General features: G+C 45.7%; 1 pseudogene across 1 annotated transcript; it reads left to right on the top strand.

Moving 5' to 3' along the window:
• Positions 1–21641: 21641 nt before the first annotated feature.
• LOC309523378 (tigger transposable element-derived protein 1 pseudogene) lies at positions 21642–23592 on the top strand (annotated as a pseudogene). Its single transcript, XR_014224660.1, has 2 exons — positions 21642–22155; positions 22607–23592. The product of XR_014224660.1 is annotated as a tigger transposable element-derived protein 1 pseudogene (transcript).
• Positions 23593–23821: the final 229 nt, after the last annotated feature.

Below are 23821 nucleotides of genomic sequence, written 5' to 3'. Positions count from 1 at the left end.
TGTTCAGGGAAATTTTTAATGTATGATATTTTAGTGTTTTTTGGTTTCTATGGAAGCCGCCCAGAGTGGCTGGGGAGGCCCAGCCAGATGGGCAGGGTACAAATAAATTATTATTATTATTATTATTATTATTATTATTATTATTATTATTATTATTATTTCAAATTCCCCCCTTCTCCCTTGGCTCCCTGGAAAGAAGGCATCTTTACATTTTGAGCGCATTTCACAGGCCAGGAGCCAAGCACCCCTTCCGGAGGGGGAGAAGAGGCCCAGAAAAGATGAGCCCTTCCCAGCCCAAAGGCGTTCCCCTGAGATTCAGCTTCCGGGCTATGGCTAACCAGGTTAGGAGCAGGAATATTGGGAGCGGGAAGGAACTGATGTCATCTGCCAGAGCAGCTGGCCAATTGAAGGGAATGAGGTGATAACAAGGCTTTCAAATCTGAACTCTCGTTTGCGGCTGATTAGCATAGAGGGAGGTGGAGAACAAGGGCAATCGGAAGCAGACTCTGGGTAGTTGGTTCCTTTTCTTTGTTCGGGTTCCTACGTCACAGCAGCAGTTTAAATGGCAACACTCCTTTGCAAGATTGGCCGCCTTTTTAATTCTTTGTTATGGAAAATCAATAAAATGATAAGTTGCCCCTGCCAAAGGGTTGCATGACATCTGGCTGAAGACTTTTTGTGCTAAAAGTTGAAGCTATGCTGGAGTGTGTGGGTGTGGGTGTGTCCGTCCCTGTGGCCGCTGTGTATTCAACATTCCACCCCCTCCAAAGCATCCTGAGAACCTTAGCTTTCCTTTCACAGTGCTATGATTCCCAGCACCCTTAACAAACCATTGTTCCCAGGACTTTTTGGGTGTGGGTGGGAGGAGATGTGCTTTACGTGTGCGGTGTGCAGGCATCTCCAAGCACATGTGTGTGGGGATTCAAGACTAACTCTTATGCTTTACTTCCTTAGACCAGCTTGACGTTGAACGAGAGGTTCTTTGGGTTGAGGAACACACGCCATTTCACAGTGAAGCAGAACACGGGCCGAATGGTCACTCTGCCATTGCATTTGGTGAAATCAGACTGGCTTTGCAAAGGAGCTTGCCCCTGAAGCCAGTTGGTTTCCTGCCTGTGGCTGGCTGGTGGCTTGGCACCACCAAAACACAAAGAGACAGCCCCATGCAACCTCACACTCAAAGATTTCTGCCCATGCTTCAGACATGCAGCCCTAAGAGCAGCTCTGACTCCCACTCTAGGCCCCTCTGCCCCAGTCTTCCTCCTGATGTAGGCTACAGGATCAGGGAAGTCTGATCCAGCTTTGAGGTGTGGTTCCATATGGCCGTTAGTACTGTTGTGTTTTTGCCAGAGAGCCACGTGATAAGGAAGATCTCCAAGTATGCTTCCTAGGGACTCCACTTAATCCTCAGATGTGCCCACAAAGGCATGATCCCGCACCCTCATGCCACAGCTGCCTCTGGAGTGACCCTCCGTCCGGTAAGAGGTGTGCCGCACAGCTGAGTGCCTGGTTGTTTGTGTAGGGCGGAGGCTGGGAATCTTGTGGGCTCCCAGATATTGCCAGATCCAATGGCCTTCTGCCTCAGCCAGCATGGCCGACGGTCAGGGGTGATGGAATCCAACAACATCTAGAGGGCCACCGAATTCCCCATCCCTGGTCTAGTGAAATTGAGGTTCTTGGTTTCTCTCCCTCTGCCCCCTTTTGCCTTGAAAAGCACTTTGGCAGATTCCTTTGGAGGATTTGGGTGTGACAAGCTGTAGCAGCGCACTGAATAAAACAACTCTGAGAAGCTGAAACACCGGGCTGTTTTCTTTTCTAATAAAAATATTCACTGTGCAGTTCACAGGCACAAAACACAATGTTGATATTGTCCAGGAAATGGGTTTTCAGTTGGAGGGCATGGGTTGCGTGAGAGCATGTTGTGTGGGATAACCAGTCTCATATAACCAACATGCTTCAGTCTAATTAGTGCATCAAGGGTTAACATCATAGAGTAAGCTGTCTCTTCCCCTTACCTTGGGAGTGAGTTCTGATCTATTCTGGTATTCACTTCTTCAGCGTTTAATGTACTTTAGGTTTTTCCTGATTTTATGGTTTTATCTTTCTGTAAACGGCTTTGATGTTTCTTACCATCTGGTGTGTATAAATTTTATGAAATAAATAAATAAATAAATAAATAGGAAGATGTAAAACCACAACCTCCGAAATGAAAGCTACTGTCCCGCCAGACGGATGTTTTTGCCTGGAGGGGGGCCGTATTCTGCAATGTGCTATCGATGCAATAATAGTGCAGCTTTCAAATGGACTGTCCACGTAAACATCATTCTGCTTTCTCAGTTGCTCTGCAATGCTTCGCCAGGGTTACCACATCATGGCCCCCTGGGGGTGCGCTCCTGTGTTGTAGCTCAGCAAAAGCAGGACAAAATTCCTCTAGTATGGCTCACAATGAGGGCTGCTGAGAGTTGGGAGAGATCTCGGAGGCCAAAGAGTTTGCTTTTCTGCTCAGTACAGGGGATCTTGCCAGCTCTTCACCCCTGACTGGCCGAAGATGCCCATCTCTCTCTCTCTCTCTTTTTTTAAAAAAATAATATTTATTACTTTTAAACCTTACAAAAAGGAGAAAAGAAAAGAAAAAAGAAGAAAGAAGAAAAAGCAAAAGAAAAAACAATACAGTACAATATATAAACAATACACAACACAACATTAACACATTAAACAAAACAAAAGCAAAAACAGTTCAAAAAACACACATCATACCATCTCAATATCCTCTCTTTCATTCCCTTGTTTCACCGACCTCCTCTCACCTCCCTTTTTGTATTCCATTTCTGAAGAAGAAGAAGAAGAAGAAGAAGAAGAAGAAGAAGAAGAGTTTGGATTTGATATCCCGCCTTTCACTCCCCTTCAGGAGTCTCAAAGCGGCTAACAATCTCCTTTCCCTTCCTCCTCCACAACAAACACTCTGTGAGGTGAGTGGGGCTGAGAGACTTCAGAAGTGTGACTGGCCCAAGGTCACCCAGCAGCTGCATGTGGAGGAGCGGAGACGCGAACCCGGTTTCCCAGATTACGTGACTACCGCTCTTAACCACTACACCACACTGGCTCTCAAGGGTTAACATCATAGAGTAAGCTGTCTCTTCCCCTTACCTTGGGAGTGAGTTCTGATCTATTCTGGTATTCACTTCTTCAGCGTTTAATGTACTTTAGGTTTTTCCTGATTTTATGGTTTTATCTTTCTGTAAACGGCTTTGATGTTTCTTACCATCTGGTGTGTATAAATTTTATGAAATAAATAAATAAATAAATAGGAAGATGTAAAACCACAACCTCCGAAATGAAAGCTACTGTTCTATTAATTATTTCAGCAAATCCTTTCCATCTTTCTCTATTTTCTGTCATATGATTATCTTAACATATTTTAACCTTATTTTCCATTAATACTATAATACTTATTTATGCTTAATTCCTTAAAACATTTCTACTAAAGCCGTATAATTCCCTTCCAACATTTTTCTAACACTCATTAATTTTACATTATTTCCATATATAGATTTTAAACTTTTTCCAATATTCTTCCACCGTCTCTTCTCCCTGGTCTCGGATTCTGCCAGTCATTTCCGTCAATTCCATATAGTCCATCAACCTGGTGATCTTCTGTCCGAGGCTCTTAACTCTTTTCCAAGTCCCTTCTGCAGGTCTTCTTCATATTTATACATGCACTTTACTTTGTCTTCTCCTGATCTTGTTCTTATTTTCCTTCCTTTGATGCTGAAAAGTAGATCTCGGGGAAATTCCCATCTAGCAATGTTTTTATTCCTTCTCGACAAGTCAGCCAAATCTCCATAGTTAAAACTAAAATTCAAAAGATATTTCCAGTCGTATTTCCAAGTTCCTCCAAGTCTGGCGGTCCCCACAACTCCAGTCTCCTCCTGACCCAAGTCCAGGTCCCAAAGGTCAATAAATCCCTGCATGAAGGGATCTATCCAACTTTCCTTCTCCAGACCAAGTGGGGCTCCAATCCTCAAAGTCTGACTTTCTCTAAATTCAGTCATAAAAGGCATCAACTTATAGTCATCAAATTGCATCTGTGAGGCTGGGGCTCTCTCCCTCTCCACTTGTACTACTTTAGGTTCCACAACAACAGCTTTCTCCCCCGCCTTCTCCTCAATTTGCCATGTCAAAGTAGGTCCCTGTATCGATTCCTGAATAGCTTCTGTATTAATATTCACCTTTTGTCCCAAATTAGTCTCTTTTTGTTCCAAGTTATCAATTTTTATAATCATCACATCCATCTTCTTATGGAGCTGTTCCAGTAAGTCATTAATCTTACATAATGCAACCACTAAGGCTTCTTCTGTCAACATTCTTAATGGTCCAAGGTCAATCCCAGATTCTCACAGTCTTATCTTGCAGCTGGAAATTCCCCCAGCTCAGCTCATGTAACAATTTCAAAGGCTTCCTCTAGGGGGAAACAATTTCTATTTGTATCAAACCTTTTAAGCACAGTTCAAGCAATATAATTTCAATTTTCAGTTACTTTTACTCCTTTTTAAACGCAGAAGGAGACAATGGAAACAATGTATTTCTCTTCTTTAACTTACTGTCAACAAACAATCTATTCACAGCCAATGAGCATATCCAAAACTTCAGTCATACTAGCAGCCTGTTTCCAGGTTCAGAGCGGTGGTAATTTGACTTTCTTCACTCTCTCCTGCAGGCTTACGCAGTCTAAAATTTCCCCCCTCTTCTCCTGCTTCCAAGGGGGGTTTGATGATTTTAGCTGATGGAAGTTTAATCCTTTATCAAAAGCTTTCCAAGACTTTAGCTTGCAGCCTCTTTGCTTCAGTCTATTTACAAAAGGGGAAGGCAGACTTCCTGTTTGAAACCTCCCCGTTTTGGTGCCAAATTAAGACGTTTAAAAATCCAAATATTGGGAAATTTTGGAACAAGAAGGAGACAAATTGAAATTGCAGAGTTTCGATAAATTTAAAAACAAAGTGAGAGATTGGCTTCATTATTATCAGATAATGGAGGCATATAATTTGGATAAGAAAATTGGCTTCCAGGTGGAAAAGTCAAAACTAGAAACAGAACTGTTAGAACCCAAAACTAAGAATTTGTCAAGAATGTATAACTTGCTGTTGAAATGGAATACTCAGGATGAAACGGTGAAATCTGCTATGATTAAATGGGCACAAGATGTTGGACATAATATTATGTTTGCTGACTGGGAACAGTTATGGACCACAGGTATGAAGTTTACGGCATGTAATGCCCTAAGAGAGGATATTATGAAAATGATATACAGGTGGTACATGACCCCAGTCAAGCTTGCAAAAATCTATCACTTGCCCGATAATAAATGTTGGAAATGTAAAGAAACTGAAGGTACATTCTTTCACCTTTGGTGGACGTGCCCAAGGGTTAAGGCTTTCTGGGAAATGATTTATAATGAACTGAAAAAGGTATTTAAATATACCTTCTTGAAGAAACCAGAGGCCTTTCTTCTGGGCATCGTCGGCCAATTGGTGCCAAAGAAGGACAGAACTTTTTTTATGTACGCTACAACAGCAGCAAGAATACTCATCGCAAAGTATTGGAAGACACAAGATCTACCCACCTTGGAAGAATGGCAGATGAAGGTGATGGACTACATGGAATTGGCAGAAATGACCGGCAGAATCCGAGACCAGGGAGAAGAGTCGGTGGAAGAAGACTGGAAGAAATTTAAAGACTATCTACAGAAATATTGTAAAATTAATGAAGGATAGAATGATGTTGGATAGTAATTAAGGGGTTTCCAGCTGTAATGCTTTAAGAGAATATGAAAAAGGGTTATAATGGGTTAAAATCTAATGGTAAGGATTTGCTGAACCAATAATTTGAAGTGGAATATAAAAAAGGGAGGTATGAGGAGGTCCGGGAAATAAGTTAAAGGAAAATAAGTAATAGAAAATATGTGTGTTTTTTTAAACTGTTTTTATTTTGTATTTTTCATTTTTTATTTTTACTGTATTATTTTAAAAAAACCTTAATCAGTATTTTATGGAAAAAAAACAACCACGTTTAAAAATCAAATTTTGGGTTCTACTCACGGGTAGTTGTTTTAACATCAAATTGTCCACAGGAAAAAGTCAGCACTCTCCGGCAACAGCAATGCGGCTTCACTCCGTGAAAGAAGCAGTCAATTCGAAGCACAGCGCCACTCACCCCACGTCACTCCGGATCCCCGAAATCGGGTTTCCCCGCGAGTAGGGGAGGCACAAAAGGTGCCAGCCGAATCCCACGTTCACAGGCTTCTCCCGCCTGTGATTTTTTGTGGGTCCCCGCCTTCGCCGTGGCGGCCAGACCCTAATTTCCACGAAGCAAATTCCTCCCGATCAGAGGAATTCAGCCATTACCGGAGGCGCTAACCCGGAAGTCCCGAAGATGCCCATCTCTCATCCATGCAGCTCCACAGCGTGCCTGGATGATGACTCAGATGGAGCTGGACACACCATTCCTGAAGGATGCAATAATCTTGCCATTGTGGTGGACCAACTACATGTCATTTTGCTTTGCAAGTTGTTCTGTGATGCGTCCCCTGTGCTACTGCATTATTATCAGCCAGAGGGGCCCTCTTGAGCTATAAAGTGCAACTTAAGTGGGATAAATCGTCCCCCCATAACATTTAGATGGATTTAGGGGAGTGCAACTGGTTTGGTCACTCTGGCGTGAAGCCTTGCGGGCCCCACAGGGGACACCACAACTATGATGTTGAATAGACGGTGAGAGGCATGGGGGCACTGAATTTTGGCATCGTACAGGGCTCCCCTGGAATTTGAGATGCCATGGTTCACCACTGAAGAACATTTGTGGTATGAAAAAGGTACCTAGTTTCAGCTGGAAGTTAGGGGGCACTGATTGGAAGGGTCTGAGTATGTCTGTCCCGAAAGCTTTGCAGGCACGAACAGTACTGAATACAGTCTTGCATATAACTGCCCTCCTACTGTCAGGAATAGAAACAATCTGTTTTACAGAGGCTGTTTAGCTTGCTCTTTTTACCCCTTTACTAGACAGGCTGTATTTCTGTGCGGTTTTCAGAGTGGGGAATGCCCATTCCTTCATGGCCAGCATGGAAACACAGAAGGCTAGCCATTTAGGAGGTTTGCAAAGAGGACAAGGGTGTTACGGGGTAATCTTCTAGCAAACAAACTTGGCACAGCAGATCTGAGAGGTGGTTTTCTGCTCCCGGAAAGCCAGCCTGGAAACCAGGTTGCCAGGTGAAGGAAGAATGGAGAGATCAACCAACTCACTTACCTTCAAATAATTTCTGGTTGCCTGTGGCTACTGGGATAGTGTTTAAATATCAGGCTGGCTGACACATCTTAAAAAATACAAGGAAAAGGCTTTTTTTCTTTCATTAGCAAAACTCCTTTGGGGCCCCGAATAGCTAAGCTGAGGAAGAAGTGGCTGATCTTGTTTGTTTGTTCTTGGTCCTGATCTTGCCTGCCCTTGTAATCCTACCTGCCACACACTCCTGTTGTCTTTCCATATTTAAGCAGCACGTCTGTTCCGATTGGAGTCCTATTCCTGCAGTTCCACATCCTTCTCTTTGGCACTTGGGCATTCAGTTCCAGGAGCTGGACCTGAGCACAGAGGCTTTCTTCTACTTGGACTCGACAAAGGAGCAAGAGTGGCTGACAGCTGTGGAAAAGGCTTTGCGTTCCAAATCCAAGTACAAGAAAGTAAGTCCAACCCCACCCATTTCTTCAGCAGCCAGACAGCTGTCAGGAGCTGGAGTGAGGAGGAGGAGGAGGAGGAGGAGGAGGAGGTCAGCAAGAAAAAACACCTGGTGTCAGTGGTGTTTTATTCAAAAGAAGCCAACATTCTTTATTCAAAGAAACCCAAACCGTGCAGGCCTCGTGATCACAGAAACCTTTCCCAACAGGTCTTGCCCCAGTGAGGTAGTTGTGAAGGCTGAAGGTTGCTACCCTCCCACCACTCTCTGAAGTCTCCTCCTCCCCCTGGTCCTTCCCAAGCAACCTGAGACTCTGACACCTTGCCTGTCTTTGCTCCCTCCTCTTAATTTCTCTGTGTTCTGGGAGACCAGCAGAGAGGGGAGCTGATCACAGCAGGATGGGGAGACCCCCTGGCTTCTTCAGCAGCCTGCCTGATCTCTGCCTCTTGACCCCCGCCTCCAGCCTCCACTTCTGCCTCGGATTCTGGGCTGCTGTTTGCCACAGAATCTTCCTGCCCTCCTGCCTCTTCAGTTTCCAACACCTCCTCTTGCTCACAGTCTGCTCCCTCTTCTCCCTCTGACGACCCCCCACCAGTTCCCTGGCTGTGAGCCTTCTTCCCTTGGGGGATCCCCAGTTGGTGCCCCCTGCCACTCCTATCTGCATCCAGCCGGCCCAGGACAGCAAGCAATGAACAGAGTGTCAGCAATCTCGGCCGCAGTCAGAGGTAAACTGGCCTCACTCCAGGCATTCGGCTGGGATCCTTGTTGACCTTCCGTCTGCGTCTCCCGGCAGGCAAGGTTGTAAATCGGCGATCCTCCTCAAACGTGAGGAGAACACACCCTCCTCCTTCTCTCCCTCCCTGCACTCCCCAGGGAGGGGAAAAAAAGACAGACAGGAGTCCTTTTTACATGTATTTTATTCCTCTCGTTCAGCAGTACAGAGAAAACGTGTCTGTACTCTCCAGACTCCGGCAGTAGAGTCTCTGCTCCACCCCTGCACTTCCAGTACAGGTCAGATGACACTCTGAGCTAACATCCGGTGCTCAGTACAGAGTATGGACTGCCCCCTTTCTCCACTAGTACAGTTGCAGACATCAACATCCTGTTTTGCTTTCCAGCCACCTGCAGCTGGCTTTTGTATTGCTGCTTTTTCCTGACAACCTCCCCCAAAAGCATCAATAGGCAAAACACGATCCAGAGAAGAAAACAAACAGTTGTTATACATATAACAGTCCCCTGTTGTTTCAGTTCCACTCCTGGAACTCCCCACCACTGGTTCCACCAGTGTACCTCTCTGGTTGTCTGGCTTCCAAGGAATAAGTGCTTCTGCATTACCTTGGCTAGCAGCTCTCTGTCGTGTCTTTGTCTCTGACTTAGACACTGCTTCAACCTGCTTTGAGTTGTTAACAATAGCAACACATGCAACAGCTAAGTTAGCAAACTCTTTTGAGTACCTCTTTGGTGGTACACCCTTTGTAACTCTCTCAGACCTGCGTATGAGGTGCTGAACCTCTCTGCTCACTAGTTCAACCTCTGGACTTTGTTGAGAACCAGATCCAATTGCAAACAGTGGTTCCTCCTTCACCTGTGAAGGTCTATCCATTGTGTGAGATTTCCTCTCAATGACTGTTACAACTGAGCTCTCTGAGCTATCACTGTCATCATCAGTACCACTGTAATCTGTGAAATCAGAAAAATTATCATCTGAATTGTCACCTGTGGGAAATGTGTGTACTACTACCCGCTCCTGTTCAGGAGCACTCTCCAGAAACTTTGTGAGAATCACCTGACCAGATTCAGACAAAATTACTCTGTAGAGACCCTTTTCATAACCCACAAAAATGCCTCTGGCATGCTTTACTCCACCTGGAGCTTCTGTTCTCACATGAGACCCGAAAACCTTAAAATAGGCAACAGAAGGTTTTCTATGGAACAGCTTCTCAAAAGGAGAACTACCCAACTCCTTTGAGACCTTTCTCACCCACACGTGAACATAGGACATTAGCGACTCCGCCCAATATTCATGTGGCAAATGTGAACTCAGCAATTGCGCATTCATCCCCTTTTGCAATTCTTTGTTCACCCTCACACAGACCCCCCTGTTCCACGCTTCTGCCGAAACACCAACCTTGTGGTCTATCCCTTTTCCATCCAGGAACTTCTGAAACTTCTGTAACAGAAAAATTGACTTCTCATCTGTGAAGAGACAGTCAATGTTAGCATCATGCACATTTTTAACCTTGTTACAAAACTCCTGAAACCTTTCTAAGGTTTCTTGTGGTTTTTCCATCATAAAAACCCAAGAATAATTAGTAAAACAATCCACACACACAAGGTAAAATCTTGCACCGCCTCTAGATGGCTCTAGAGGACCAATCACATCAGCATACACCCGCTGAAATGCTCTGTCGACCTTCTTGGTCACCTTCCTGGTGATCACACCTGCAAGAGAGATTACGTTAGAATCAGGAGAATTACATTTCATGTAATCACTTTGATCAAAAGTCAACAAATACAGTCCATCTTTTTCTCTGGCAGTAAGATACAGTTCTCCATCTTTGTAGATCTTGCAGCTCTTAGCATCATAGGACAGTCTCAGTCCTTTCTTTGCAATCTGCGACACACTCAGCAGATTGAACTTCAACGCAGGAACCAAATACACAGTGTTTATAGTCAAGTTCAGACTCTCAAGATACACAGTCCCAATCCCGGTCGCTTCCAACTCCTGACCGTTGGCCTGTTTCACAGTGAAGCTTTGCTTCTTTAACGTTGAAAACAGTTCTCTGTGCGGGCACATATGAACCGTCGCTCCTGTGTCCAGAACAAATGAGTTCCCCACCTCTGGTGTGGCTTTTAGCGACATCAAAGCCTTTGCAGGTTTCACCTGACACTTAGTACGGCTTTTGCCTGACGCCTCAGGCTTCGCAGAGCTGCTCTTTGCTCCTCTTGGCTGGCGTGGCTTCTTACAGTTCCTCTGTAGATGCCCAGTCTGTCCACAATTGTAACATCGGACAGCGCTCAAAGCTACAGCACGCTCCTCAGTAGCTTCAGCAGTGGGGGAGTCAGAACTCTGTTCCTCCCTCCCCCTGTCAGCAACATCCATTGCATCTTGAACAGGAACAGCAACAGTTCCAACAGCAACAGTTCCTTCACTCCCCCTTCTGGGGTCAAAGCTCTCCTCAGCTTTCGATGAGCTCTTAGGAACTTGGCCAGCATCATCTTGGCTCACCCCTTCTGGGGTTGTTATCCATCCAGACCATGATGAATAACTGTCTCTGGTCAGGGGAGATGGACAAGGCAAGTCTCCCCCCTTCTTGGCATCCATTTTGAATCCAAGCCTTCAGCTCACACTCTCAAGTAAGCTCTAAAATCCAACAGTTGTTTTTCTGCCTTCTCTGGCAGGCAAACTGTAAGCTGTTTACGCTCTTGGCACCTGGCAGCTAAACGCTGGCTGCTATGGAAAGTCCCCTCCAAGAGCTCGTAAGTTTGTAGCCAAAACACTCCGTGGTTTTGTTTTGCTTTTCCCAGGCTCACAGTCCAGCCCCTTTGCCAGTAACTTTCCACGAAAGCTTATCAACCACAAGAATTTCTGGAATGCAGGCTGAGCTGCCAAGCTGCAGGCCTCTTCTCTCAGAGCTGTTGTTTTTCCCAAACGCAGCTCCCGTGAACCAGAGAATAAATCAATCTGCGTTCACACTTTTAGCCCGAAATGCAGCATACCTTGAGCTCCGTTGCTTGGAAAAACACCTCCTCTTGGTGTCCAGCCGTCTGTTCAGCTTCTGGCTGCACGCAGACGTTATCTTCTTTGAGCAGAGGATGGCAAACGATCCATCCACCTCTCATGCAGATTTTCATGGATCAGAACCACTGGAATTGCTACCAGTTGTCAGGATTCCAGCCGCAGTCAGAGGTAAACTGGCCTCACTCCAGGCATTCGGCTGGGATCCTTGTTGACCTTCCCGTCTGCGTCTCCCGGCAGGATCCAGGCAAGGCCATCAATCGGCGATCCTCCTCAAACGTGAGGAGAACACACCCTCTCCTCCCTCCTCCCTGCATTCCCCCAGGGAGGGGTAAAGAGACAGACAGGAGTCCTATTTACATGTTTTATTCCTGTCATTCAGCAGTACAGAGAAACCGTGTCTGTACCCTCCAGACTCCGGCAGTAGAGTCTCTGCTCCTCCCCTGTACTTCCAGCACAGGTCAGATGACACTCTGAGCTAACATCCGGTGCTCAGTACGGAGAATGGACTGCCCCCTTTCTCCACTAGTACAGTTCCAGACCACAACATCCTGTTTTGCATTCCAGCCACCTGCAGCTGGCTTTTGCATTGCTGCTTTTTCCTCTGGGGAGGAGGCAGCGTGAATCAGCTCAGCTACCGAAGCCACATGGAATTGAAAAGGAGCGACCACAAGCCCGTCAGCTCCCTCTTCCTCACAGGGGTAACACCTGCCCTGGCCAGGGCTATCGTCTATTCAGGGTTTTTAGTTGCCTGTTATGTGGCACCTGCTCGAATCTGGGCAGGCCCTGACCAACAACCAGGCCCCTTTCCACAGAGCTCCTCCTTGGCCAATGACTTCCGGTGCAAGGAGTGGGCAGGTTTTGGCTCTCTTAAATCCCTAGGCTTCCATTCTCCACTGTTCTGAGTACACGCTGCTCCTGCAGGCATGGCAGACCACATGGGCTGAACTGTATACCTTAACCGTTGGCTCCATTCATGCAATGGAGCTTCTGTGGTACTTGGCTTGGAGCATTTGGCTTCAGCCCATTGGCTCTGGAAGTCACAGCCGCTGCCATCCTGGGGAAGCTCTCAGAGTTACAGTACTTGCCTCTTTCAGGGCTGGGAACAGGGGGGTGCATCAGGCCTTTCTGCTCTTTTTTTAAAATATATAATAATATTTATTACTTTTCCAACAATTTAAACACTACAAAAAAAGAACAATACAATACAAAACACTACATAAACTAACAAAACAAAACAAAAAACCACATCAAACAACATCAAATCAACATCAGACAGTTTCAATATCTTATCTTTCATTCACTTATTTCAACGACCTCCTCACACCTCCCTTTTTGTATTCCACTTCTATTAATTGTTTCAGCAATTCCTTTCCATCTTCCTCTGTTTTCTATCCTATAATTATCTTAACACATTCTAACCTTATTTTCCCCTTTAATACTCTATTAATCTATTTATACTTAATTCCTTATAACATTTCTACTAAAGCCATATGACTTCATTCCAACATTTTTCTAACATTCATTAATTTTACAGTATTTCTGTAAATAGTCTCTAAACTTTTTCCAGTCTTCTTCCACTGACTCTTCTCCCTGGTCTCGGATTCTGCCAGTCATTTCCGCCAGTTCCATATAGTCCATCAACTTCATCTGCCATTCTTCCCGGGTGGGTAAATCTTGTGTCTTCCAATACTTCGCGATAAGTATTCTTGCTGCTGTTGTTGCATACATAAAAAAAATTCTGTCCTTCTTTGGCACCATTTGGCCGACCATGCCCAGGAGAAAGGCCTCTGGTTTCTTCAGGAAAGTATATTTAAATATCTTTTTCATTTCGTTATAAATCATCTACCAGAATGTCTTAATCCTTGGGCATGTCCACCAAAGGTGAAAGAATGTGCCTTCAGTCTTGTTACATTTCTAACATTTATTGTCGGGCAAATGATAAATTTTTGCAAGCTTGACTGGTGTACCACCTATAAATCATTTTCATTAAATTTTCTCTTAGGGCATTACATGCCGTAAATTTCATACCTGTGGTCCATAACTGTTCCCAGTCAGCCATCATTATGTTATGTCCAACATCTTGTGCCCATTTAATCATAGCTGATTTCACCATTTCATCCTGAGTGTTCCATTTCAACAGCAAGTTATACATTCTTGACAAATTCTTGATTTTTGGATCTAGCAATTCTGTTTCCAATTTTGATTTTTCCATCTGGAAACCAACTTTTTTGTCCAATTTGTATGCCTCCATTATTTGGTAATAATGGAGCCAATCTCGCACTTTGTTTTTCAATTTTTCAAAACTCTGCAATTTTATTCTGTCTCCATCTTGTTCCAGAATTTCTCAATATTTCGTCCATTTGGCCTCCATATTGAGTTTTTTTCTGTGCCTTCGCTTCCATTGGTGATAACCATCTTGGGATTTTCTTTTCTAACAAATCCTTATATCTTATCCAAACATTAAACAATGCTTTTCTAACAATATGATTTTTAAACGCTTTATGTGCTTTTACCTTATCGTACCACAAATATGCATGCCAGCCAAATGCATTGTTGAAACCTAAATCCAACACGTCAGTGTTTTCAAGAAGCAACCATTCTTTCAGCCAGCAAAAAGCAGCTGATTCATAATAAAGTTTAAGGTCTGGCAGGGCAAATCCACCTCTTTCTTTAGCATCAGTTAATATCTTAAATTTTATTCGAGGCTTCTTGCCCTGCCAAACAATTCTGGAAATATCTTTCTGCCACTTCTTGAAACAATCCATCTTATCCAAAATTTGCAATGTTTGAAACAAAAACAACATCCTTGGCAACACATTCATTTTTATCAAAGCAATTTGGCCTAGCAATGATAACTTCAAATTTGTCCATATTTCTAAGTCCTTTTTCACTTCAATCCAACATTTTTCATAATTATCCTTAAATAAATTCACATTTTTGGCAGTCATATTAACCCCTAAATATTTCACTTTCTTAACCAATGTTATTCCTGTCTCCTCCTGAAACTTCTCTCTCTCATTCACAGTTAAGTTTTTCTCTAAAACCTTAGTTTTCATCTTGTTCAACTTAAAGCCTGCTACCTGTCCGAATTCTTGAATCAGTTCCAATACCCTTTTAGTACTAGATTCTGGCTCCTGTAAAGTCAATACTAAGTCATCAGCAAATGCTTTCAGTTTGTACTGTTTAGCTCCCACTTGTATACCTTTAACCTCTTGGTCCTTTCTAATCATATTTAACAAAACCTCGAGGACCGATATAAAAAGCAATGGAGAGCTTGGGCAACCTTGTTGTGTCCCTTTCTCAATCTTAAACTCTTCTGTCACTACATTGTTCAGACTTCAGACTTGGAACAAGCCTTTCTGCTCTTAACTCATGCCCCCCCCTTTAGTCCATAGCCCCAACAATGTGCTCTGTCCCCCCCCCCCATAGGTGAAGGTTGTGGCTGACCGACGGTACCGGAAAGTGCTTGAGGATATTGTTCAGTTGATGGACAGGATGGAGAACGAATTCCTTCCCTCCCTGGAGGGAGGTAAAGACGAATAGGATCCTCTCCAACCCCTTAAAGAGGGTTTGCTGCAAAAAGACCAGGGGGGAAAGAAGCCCTTGGCCCATCTAGCTCAGTCTTGATTTCCGGGGGATCTCTCCCAGCCCTACCTGGAGATGCTGGGGATAGAACCTGGGACCTTTGCAGGCAAGGCAGATGCCCTTCCACTGAGCGGCAGCCTCTTCCTCTTCCTCGCAGGCAAAGACTCCAGGGGTAGCCAGCGCGGTGCCCTCCAGATGGTGGACTACAACTCCCATCATCCCCAGCCAACATGGCCAGGGGCAAGTGCAGCAATATCTGGAGAGCCCCACGTGGACCTGTTGCATGTGCAGTCCCCTAAACGAGAGCCCGGGGCCAAGGACAAACTTCCCCCTGGAGCTCGTTTCCTTGCCTCTGCTGAAGGCAAGCACTCTCTTTCCTCCCCCCCCCCTTTTTGCTCTCCAGTTTCCGTTTGAGAATGTGAAGTTCTGGCAGCTGCAGAAGGAGAAGTTCCAGATCACAAACAACGGGCAGCTCACCCTCCACTTCTCCTTTATCCCCAAGCTCAGTGACAGCCAGGATTGGAAGCCATGGCTTCTAGCTGAGCCCTGCGAGGGATACTTGGAGCCCAGCGCGTCTCTCTCTGGAATCAGAGAACTGTAGAGTTGGAAAGGGATCCCAAGGCTCATCTAGGGAAGGCCTTCCTTTTCTCCTCCTCTTCCCAACCCTCCTCCCTCAAACCTTGGGAGTTTGGTAGAGCAAGGGAGGCTTAACATTTGTGGGCTGCATTGCCCCATGCTCAAGCCTCCAAGGGCCACACGTCAAAGCAGCTGAGCCCAAAGTGTAAAAGTGTGTGTGACCAGCTTTAAACACACACACACACACACACACACACACACACATAAATGAATTGAAGCCAAACAATGCTGGAAGGTCCCAAAACACCTTTTGGCATCGCAGGGAACCAGTGAGAGCAGTCCGTCAAAAAATTACTTTTTTTTTTTTAAAGTGTATTTTTATGTTGTGGAGGCACAAAAATATCTTGGGGAACATATAGAACTAGCCAAACTTTTAAAAACTCAATGAAATGTAAACTAAAACAGAAAGTTACATTGGGGCGCAAAAATCCTTTAGGAGACAAATAAATTCTTTCCCTTTTTATATTCTTTTGTTAGGATCACTTTCTCTCACCCCCCAGTATCCTGTCACCATCTTCTGTGCAGCTGCTGCTTTGGAGGACTAGAGAGGAAAGTGGGGTGGGGGTGGGAACTGAGTCACTTCTTTTCCTAATTCATAGAATAGAATCATAGAGTTGGAATAGACCACAAGGGCCATCGAGTCCAACCCCCTGCCAAGCAGGAAATACCATCAGAGCACTCCTGACATGGGGACGCGGGTGGCGCTGTGGGTAAAAGCCTCAGCGCCTAGGGCTTGCCGATCGAAAGGTCGGCGGTTCGAATCCCCGCGGCGGGGTGCGCTCCCGCTGCTCGGTCCCAGCGCCTGCCAACCTAGCAGTTCGAAAGCACCCCCGGGTGCAAGTAGATAAATAGGTACCGCTTACCAGCGGGAAGGTAAACGGCGTTCCGTGTGCTGCGCTGGCTCGCCAGATGCAGCTTTGTCACGCTGGCCACGTGACCCGGAAGTGTCTCCGGACAGCGCTGGCCCCCAGCCTATAGATGTGAGATGGGCGCACAAACCCCAGAGTCTGTCAAGACTGGCCCGTTCGGGCAGGGGTACCTTTACCTTTACCTTTACTCCTGACATATGGTTGTCAAGCCTCTGCTTAAAGACCTCCAAAGAAGGAGACTCCACCACACTCATTGGCAGCAAATTCCACTGTCGAACAGCTCTTACTGTCAGGAAGTTCTTCCTAATGTTTAGGTGGTGTCAGGGCTGCCTCAGGTCTCAGCTCACAAAAGACCAACGCCAAGTTCTTCATATATACAAGGGTGTTTATTGCAGTTCATTATTGGTTCCACAACCGAGGCGCGCAGCCCCTACACCAGCTTAAGATGCTTGCTTTGCTCCACCTCCTCCTGTCTTTCCTTTTCCGCAGGGTCTTTCTGCCCGCTGGAGTTCCGCCCCTCCTGGATTCCTCTGACGCTGAATCTCCCGATGGCTCTCCCTCCCTCCTGCGGGCTTTGGGACCTGGCTCCTCCCCCGGGCTCTCCGTTTCCCCGCGCGCTTGCACATTTGAACTTGGCGCGCGCGCCCAGCCTCCAACCTTTCTCCTGATGGTTACGTCACTCCTCTCACTGCTCCCCTCCCCTTCCGAAAGAGTGGCTTGTTCTGACCTCTCCTCCCTTCCAGCCGAAGGAGCTGCTTCTCCTGACACACTGGAACTTCCCCCCCCCCCTTCGCTACGCTCTGGAGGGGAAGCCGGCCCTGATCTCCAGCTGCTGCTTCGGGATTCCCTGTTGGCTCTTTCCCCCTGATGAGTCCCCCCTGGGGCTCCTCTCCCCCTGGCTACAGGCGCCCCCTCCTGGGAATCCCCTGATTCGCTGGAAAAGCTCATGGAGTCCCTTGGGCCACAGTCCTCCTCCTCCTCGCTGTCCTCGGACTCTGCCCAATGGTCCTCCCTCTCCTGCCTCCCATGTGCCTCTGCCCCTGAACCCCTGACATCCGGAATCTTCTTTCTTGTAGTTTGGATCCATTGCTCCGTGTCTGCTTCTCTGGAGCAGCAGAAAACAACCTTTCTCCCTCCTCTATGTGACATCCTTTTATATATTTGAACATGGCTATCATATCACCCCTTAACCTCCTCGTCTCCAGGCTAAACATGCCCAGCTCCCTTAGCCGTTCCTCATAAGGCATCGTTTTCAGGCATTTGACCATTTTGGTTGCCCTCCTCTGGACACGTTCCAGTTTGTCAGTGTCCTTCTTGAATTGTGGTGCCCAGAACCGGACACAGTACTCCAGGTGAGGTCTGACCAGAGCAGAATACAGTGGCACTATTACTTCCCTTGATCTAGATGCTATACTCCTATTGATGCAGCCCAGAATTGCATTGGCTTTTTTAGCTGCCGCGTCACACTGTTGGCTCATGTCAAGTTTGTGTAAAAAAATTCCTTCCAGTAGCACCTTAAAGACCAACTAAGTTAGTTCTTGGTATGAGCTTTCGTGTGCATGCACACTTCTTCAGATACACTGAAACAGAAGTTGCCAGATCCTTCTATATAGTGAGAAGGTGGGGAGGGGTATTACTCAGAAGGGTGGTGGGGATGGGAGATTGGCAGGTAGCTGAGATGAGCCTGTTGACGACTCTTAATGACTGCAATAGGTCTTACAGGAAAAGGCAAGGGGTGAGAAGGTGAAAAATGGCTTAGTCATGTATAATGAGATAAGAATCCAATGTCTTTGTTCAAACCAGGTCTCTCCATCGTTTTAAGTTTGGTAATGAGTTGCAATTCAGCAGCTTCTCTTTCCAGTCTATTTCTGAAATTCCTTTGTAGTAAAACAGCTACTTTGAGATCTTGTATAGAATGTCCTGGGAGATTGAAGTGTTCTCCTACTGGTTTCTCTCTTTTGTGATTCTTGATGTCAGATTTATGTCCGTTTATTCTTTGGCGTAAGGTTTGGCCTGTTTGTCCAATATAGAGAGCTGAAGGACACTGTTGGCATTTGATGGCATACACAATGTTAGACGATGAGCAATTGAATAGTCCCGAGATGGTATGTGTGATGTTGTTGGGACCAGTAATGGTGTTGTCCGGGTGTATGTGGCAGCAAAGTTGGCATCTGGGTTTATTGCATGCTCTGGTGCCAGTGTCTGTGTTAAGTCTGGTTGTAGTATTATTGTGGGTTAGGAGTTGTTTAAGATTGGGTGGCTGTCTGTAGGCAATGAAAGGTCTTCCTCCCAGAGCTTGAGAAAGAGAACTGTCATTGTACAGGAGAGGTTGTAGATCTCTGATGATGCGTTGTACTGTTTTAACTTGGGAGCTGTATGTGATGACTAGAGGTGTTCTGTTATTTTCTTTTTTGGGTCTGTCTTGCAGCAAGTTCTCTCTGGGTATCAGTCTGGCTCTGTTGATCTGTTGTCTAACTTCATCTGCTGGGTATTTTAGTTCTAAAAAGATTTGCTGTAGATCTCTTAGGTGAGAGTCTCTGTCTGTAGAATTGGAACAGATGCGGCTGTAACGTAGTGCCTGGCTATATACAATGGACTGTTTGGTATGTTTGGGATGGTAGCTAGAGGCATGTAGATATGTTTGTCGGTCAGTTGGTTTACGGTATAAGGTGGTGTCTATGTGCCCATCCTGTATTTTTATAGTAGTGTCCAAAAAATGTATTTCTTGCATAGATTGATTCATTGTTAGGTTGATTGTGGGGTGAAAATCATTAAATTTCTGGTGAAAGGTGTCCAGGGTCTGTTGACCATGTGTCCAGATGATAAAAATATCGTCAATGTATCGCAGGTACAAGAGAGGTTTGAGTGGGTAGGAGTTTAGGAAACGTTGTTCTAAATCTGCCATGAAGATGTTGGCATACTGTGGGGCCATGCGGGTGCCCATTGCTGTGCCGCTGATCTGAAGGAACAGGTCATCACCGAATTTGAAGTTGTTGTGGGTAAGGACAAATTGGCAGAGTTTGGTGGCAAGGTCCGCTGTGGTTTTATCTGAAATGGTGTTCCTTATAGCTTGTAAACCATCGTTGTGTGGGATGTTGGTATATAGAGATTCCACATCCATAGTAGCTAGTATAGTATTGTTGGGAAGATTATTTATAGATTGTATTTTCCTCAGAAAATCTGTGGTGTCACGTACATAGCTGGGAGCACTGATGGCATATGGTTTCAGAACAGAGTCCATATAACCGGAGACACCCACTGTAATAGTGCCAATACCTGAAATGATGGGGCGTCCTGGATTTCCTGGTTTGTGTATTTTAGGTAGAAGATAGAAAGTTCCTGGTCGAGGGTCTGTTGGTGTGTTGGTGTGCTGGTGAGGATCTGCTCTTGGATGTGTGGGGGTAGCTCCTTAACAATCTTCTTCAGTTCTTTCTTGTATTCTTGTGTGGGGTCTGAGTCCAATTTTGTATAAAAGGCGGTATTGGAAAGTTGTCTGTGAGCCTCCTGAATGTAGTCAGTTTTGTTCATGATGACAACAGCTCCACCTTTGTCTGCTTCTTTAATTATAATGTCTGGGTTGTTTCTGAGATTATCTATGGCTCTCCTTTCAGCATGGTTTAGATTTTGTTGTAAGCGATGGTGTTTTCTGGTCACATCTGTTTCGATTCTGTGGCGGAAGCAGCCAATGTACAAGTCCAGTGTGGTATTGCGTCCATCAGGAGGGGTCCATGTGGAGTCCCTTTTTGTGTAACACTTTTTCGGTGGTAGTTGGTGGTCAGTGTTCTGTTGGGAGGGTGGTTGTTGTTCTCCAGTGGGTTGAGAGGTGTTGTGTTGTGAAGTTGTTGTTTGTTCTGATTTGTCTTGTTGTTGTGTGTGTTGAAAATACTCCTTCAGGCGTAAACGGCGGGAAAATGCTCTACGGGGACTTGGAAGCATTTTTTCGCCGTTTACGCCTGAAGGAGTATTTTCAACACCCCTCCCAGTTTGGTCTCATCTGCAAATTTGATCAGGATGCCCTTGAGTCCATCATCCAAGTCGTTGATAAAGATGTTGAATAAGACCGGGCCCAGGACAGAACCCTGTGGCACCCCACTAGTCACTCTTCTCCAGGATGAAGAGGAACCATTGATGAGCACCCTTTGGGTTCAGTCAGTCAGCCAGTTACAAATCCACTGAGTGGTAGCATAGTCAAGACCGCATTTTACCAGCTTCTTTACAAGAATATCATGGGGCACCTTGTCAAATGCCTTGCTGAAATCAAGGTAGGCTACATCCACTGTGTTCCCTTCATCTACCAGGCTTGTAATTCTGTCAAAAAACAAGATCAGGTTAGTCTGACATGACTTATTTTTCAGAAATCCATGCTGACTATTGGTGATCACAGCATTCTTTTCTAGGTGCTCACAGACTGTTTGCTTAATGATCTGCTCCAGAATCTTCCCTGGTATTGATGTCAGACTGACTGGGCGATAATTATTTGGGTCCTCTCTTTTCCCCTTTTTGAAAATAGGGACAACATTTGCCCTCCTCCAGTCTGCCGGGACTTCGCCTGTTCTCCAGGAATTCTCAAAGATGACTGCCAGTGGTTCTGAGATCACATCTGCCAGTTCTTTTAATACTCTTGGATGCAGTTCATCTGGCCCTGGAGACTTTAATACATCTAAACTAGCCAAATATTCTTGTACTATCTCCTTAGTTATTCTGGGCTGTGTTTCCTCTGCTGAATCATTTGCTCCAAATTCTTCAGGTCGGGCATTTTTTCTTTATCGGAGAAGACTGAGGCAAAGAAGGCATTGAGGAGTTCAGCCCTTTCTGTGTCCCCTGTTTGCATTTCACCATCTTCTCCTCTGAGTGACCCCACTGTTTCTTTGTTCTTCCTTTTGCTACGGACATACCCATAAAAGCCTTTTTTGTTGCTTTTAACCTCTCTAGCAAGCCTGAGTTCATTCTGTGCTTTAGCTTTTCTGACTTTGTGTCTACATGTGCTGGCTATTTGTTTGAATTCCTCTTTGGTGGTTTCCCCCCTTTTCCATTTTTTGTACACATCCTTTCTTAATCTTAACTCAGTTAAGAGTTCTTTAGTTAGCCACCCTGGCTTCTTTAGGCACCTTCCATGTTTCCGTCTCATTGGTATTGCCTGAAGTTGTGCTTTTACTATCTCCCTCTTAACAAACTCCCAGCCATCATGAACTCCCTTTCCTTTTAGTATTACTGTCCATGGGATCTCACCCAGCACTTCCCTAAGTTTTATGAAGTCGGCTTTCTTAAAGTCAAGAAATTGAGTCCTAGTATGCTTGGCTGCTCCTTTCCGCTGTACAGTGGTGCCCCGCAAGACGAATGCCTCGCAAGACAAAAAAACTCGCTAGACGAAAGGGTTTTCCGTTTTTGAGTTGCTTCGCAAGACGAATTTCCCTATGGGCTTGCTTCGCAAGACGAAAACGTCTTGCAAGTTTGTTTCCTTTTTCTTAACACTGTTAATACAGTTGCGACTTGACTTCGAGGAGCAACTCATAGAACACAGTGTACATAGTAGCCTCTCTTGAGGTTTTTAAAGACTTTGGTGATTTTTGAAGCTTTTCCAAAACTTCTTTTGCAGCCATTTGGTAAGTTAAGCTTTTAAAACTTTTTTAGGGGGTTTTGGATTTTGGGTTGGGGTGTTTGGAATTCAAGGACTTGGTGTTGGGGAGGGGTTTGCAAGAATCTGGAAGCTTGTGTGTTTTTTTCTGCATTTTTATGATTTTTTGTGACCATTGGGGCACTCTGCTGTTTTTTAAAAAAAATATTCTGGGTTTGAATTTCTGTGTGGTGGGTGGCTGGGGGAACAGTTGTGGAGGGGTTTGCAAGAATCTGGAAGCTTGTGGTTTTTTTCTGCATTTTTATGATTTTCTGTGACCATTGGGCCACTGCTGGTTTTTTAAAAAAATTCTGGATTTGAATTTCTGTGTGCTGGGTTGCTGGGGGAACAGTTGGGGAGGGGTTTGCAAGAATCTGGAAGCTTGTGTGTTTTTTTCTGGCATGGAGAGGCTGCCAGTTCTGATGTTTCTGTGGCTGAAGACTTTGCAGCGGAGTTCCTGGAGGTTGTGAAGACGGAGGGCTACGTTCCACAGCAGGTCTTCAACTGCGACGAGACCGGGCTGTTTTGGAAGAGGATGCCCAAAAGGACTTTCATCACATAGGAGGAGGCCAAGTTGCCTGGCCACAAGCCCATGAAGGACCGCCTGACCCTGCTCTTCTGTGCCAACGCAAGCGGTGACCTGAAGATCAAGCCCCTGCTGGTGTACGACTCGGAGAACCCACGGGCCTTCAAGAAACACAAGGTTTACAAGGAGCAGCTGAGTGTCATGTGGCGATCCAACAGTAAGGCTTGGGTCACACGTGTGCTGTTTGTGGACTGGGTCAATCTTGCTTTTGGCCCTGCTGTCAAACAGTACCCGCTGGACAACGACCTGCCGCTGAAGGCTTTGCTTCTGATGGACAATGCTCCTGCTCATCCTAAAGGCCTTGAGGAGGACTTGTTGGAGGATTTCAGCTTCATCAGCATCATGTTCCTGCCGCCTAACACCACGCCACTGCTCCAGCCGATGGATCAGCAGCTCATCGCCAATTTCAAAAAACTCTACACCAAGGAGCTTTTCAGGTGATGCTTCGAGGTGGCTGATTGCACCACCATCACCCTGCGGGAATTCTGGAAGGACCACTTCGACATCGTCACCTGCTTGAAGATGATCACCACGGCCTGGAACGGGATCAGCCAGAGAAATTTGAATTGCGCTTGGCGCAGCCTGTGGCCGGACTGTGTGGCACCAAGTGACTCTGATGCACCAGAGTCAACAGTGGTGCAGGACATTGTTGCCTTGGGGAGGACCATGGGCCTGGAGGTCACAGAGGAGGACATCAGCGAGCTGGTGGAGGAGCATGACCACGAGCTGACCACCCAGGAGCTGGTCGAACTGCAGGCAGAGGCTGCGCAGGAGCAGGCCTCGCTGGAAGAGGAGGAGGCAACTGAGGAACGGCTGTCCTCCAAAGAACTGAGGGACATTTGCCTGAAGTGGAAGGATGTGCAGGCTTTTGCTCATCGGCACCACCCTGACAAGCACGTGGCACATGACCTTGTGAACACTTTTGTTACGAGGGTCATGTCGCCTTTCAGGGAGGTGCTGAAAAGGCAGATGAAGCAGCAGACCATGGACAGGTTCTTCAGCAAGAAGCAAAGAGTGGAAGAGGAACCTTCTTCGAGTTGTCCCCCAGAGTCTTAGAAAATGTACTGTA

This window comes from Podarcis vaucheri (assembly GCF_965113315.1).
Source record: "Podarcis vaucheri genome assembly, chromosome: W".
Lineage (NCBI taxonomy): Eukaryota > Metazoa > Chordata > Lepidosauria > Squamata > Lacertidae > Podarcis > Podarcis vaucheri.
The sequence above is the reverse complement of the archived record's forward strand: the minus strand, read 5'-3'. Positions and strand labels throughout refer to the sequence as shown.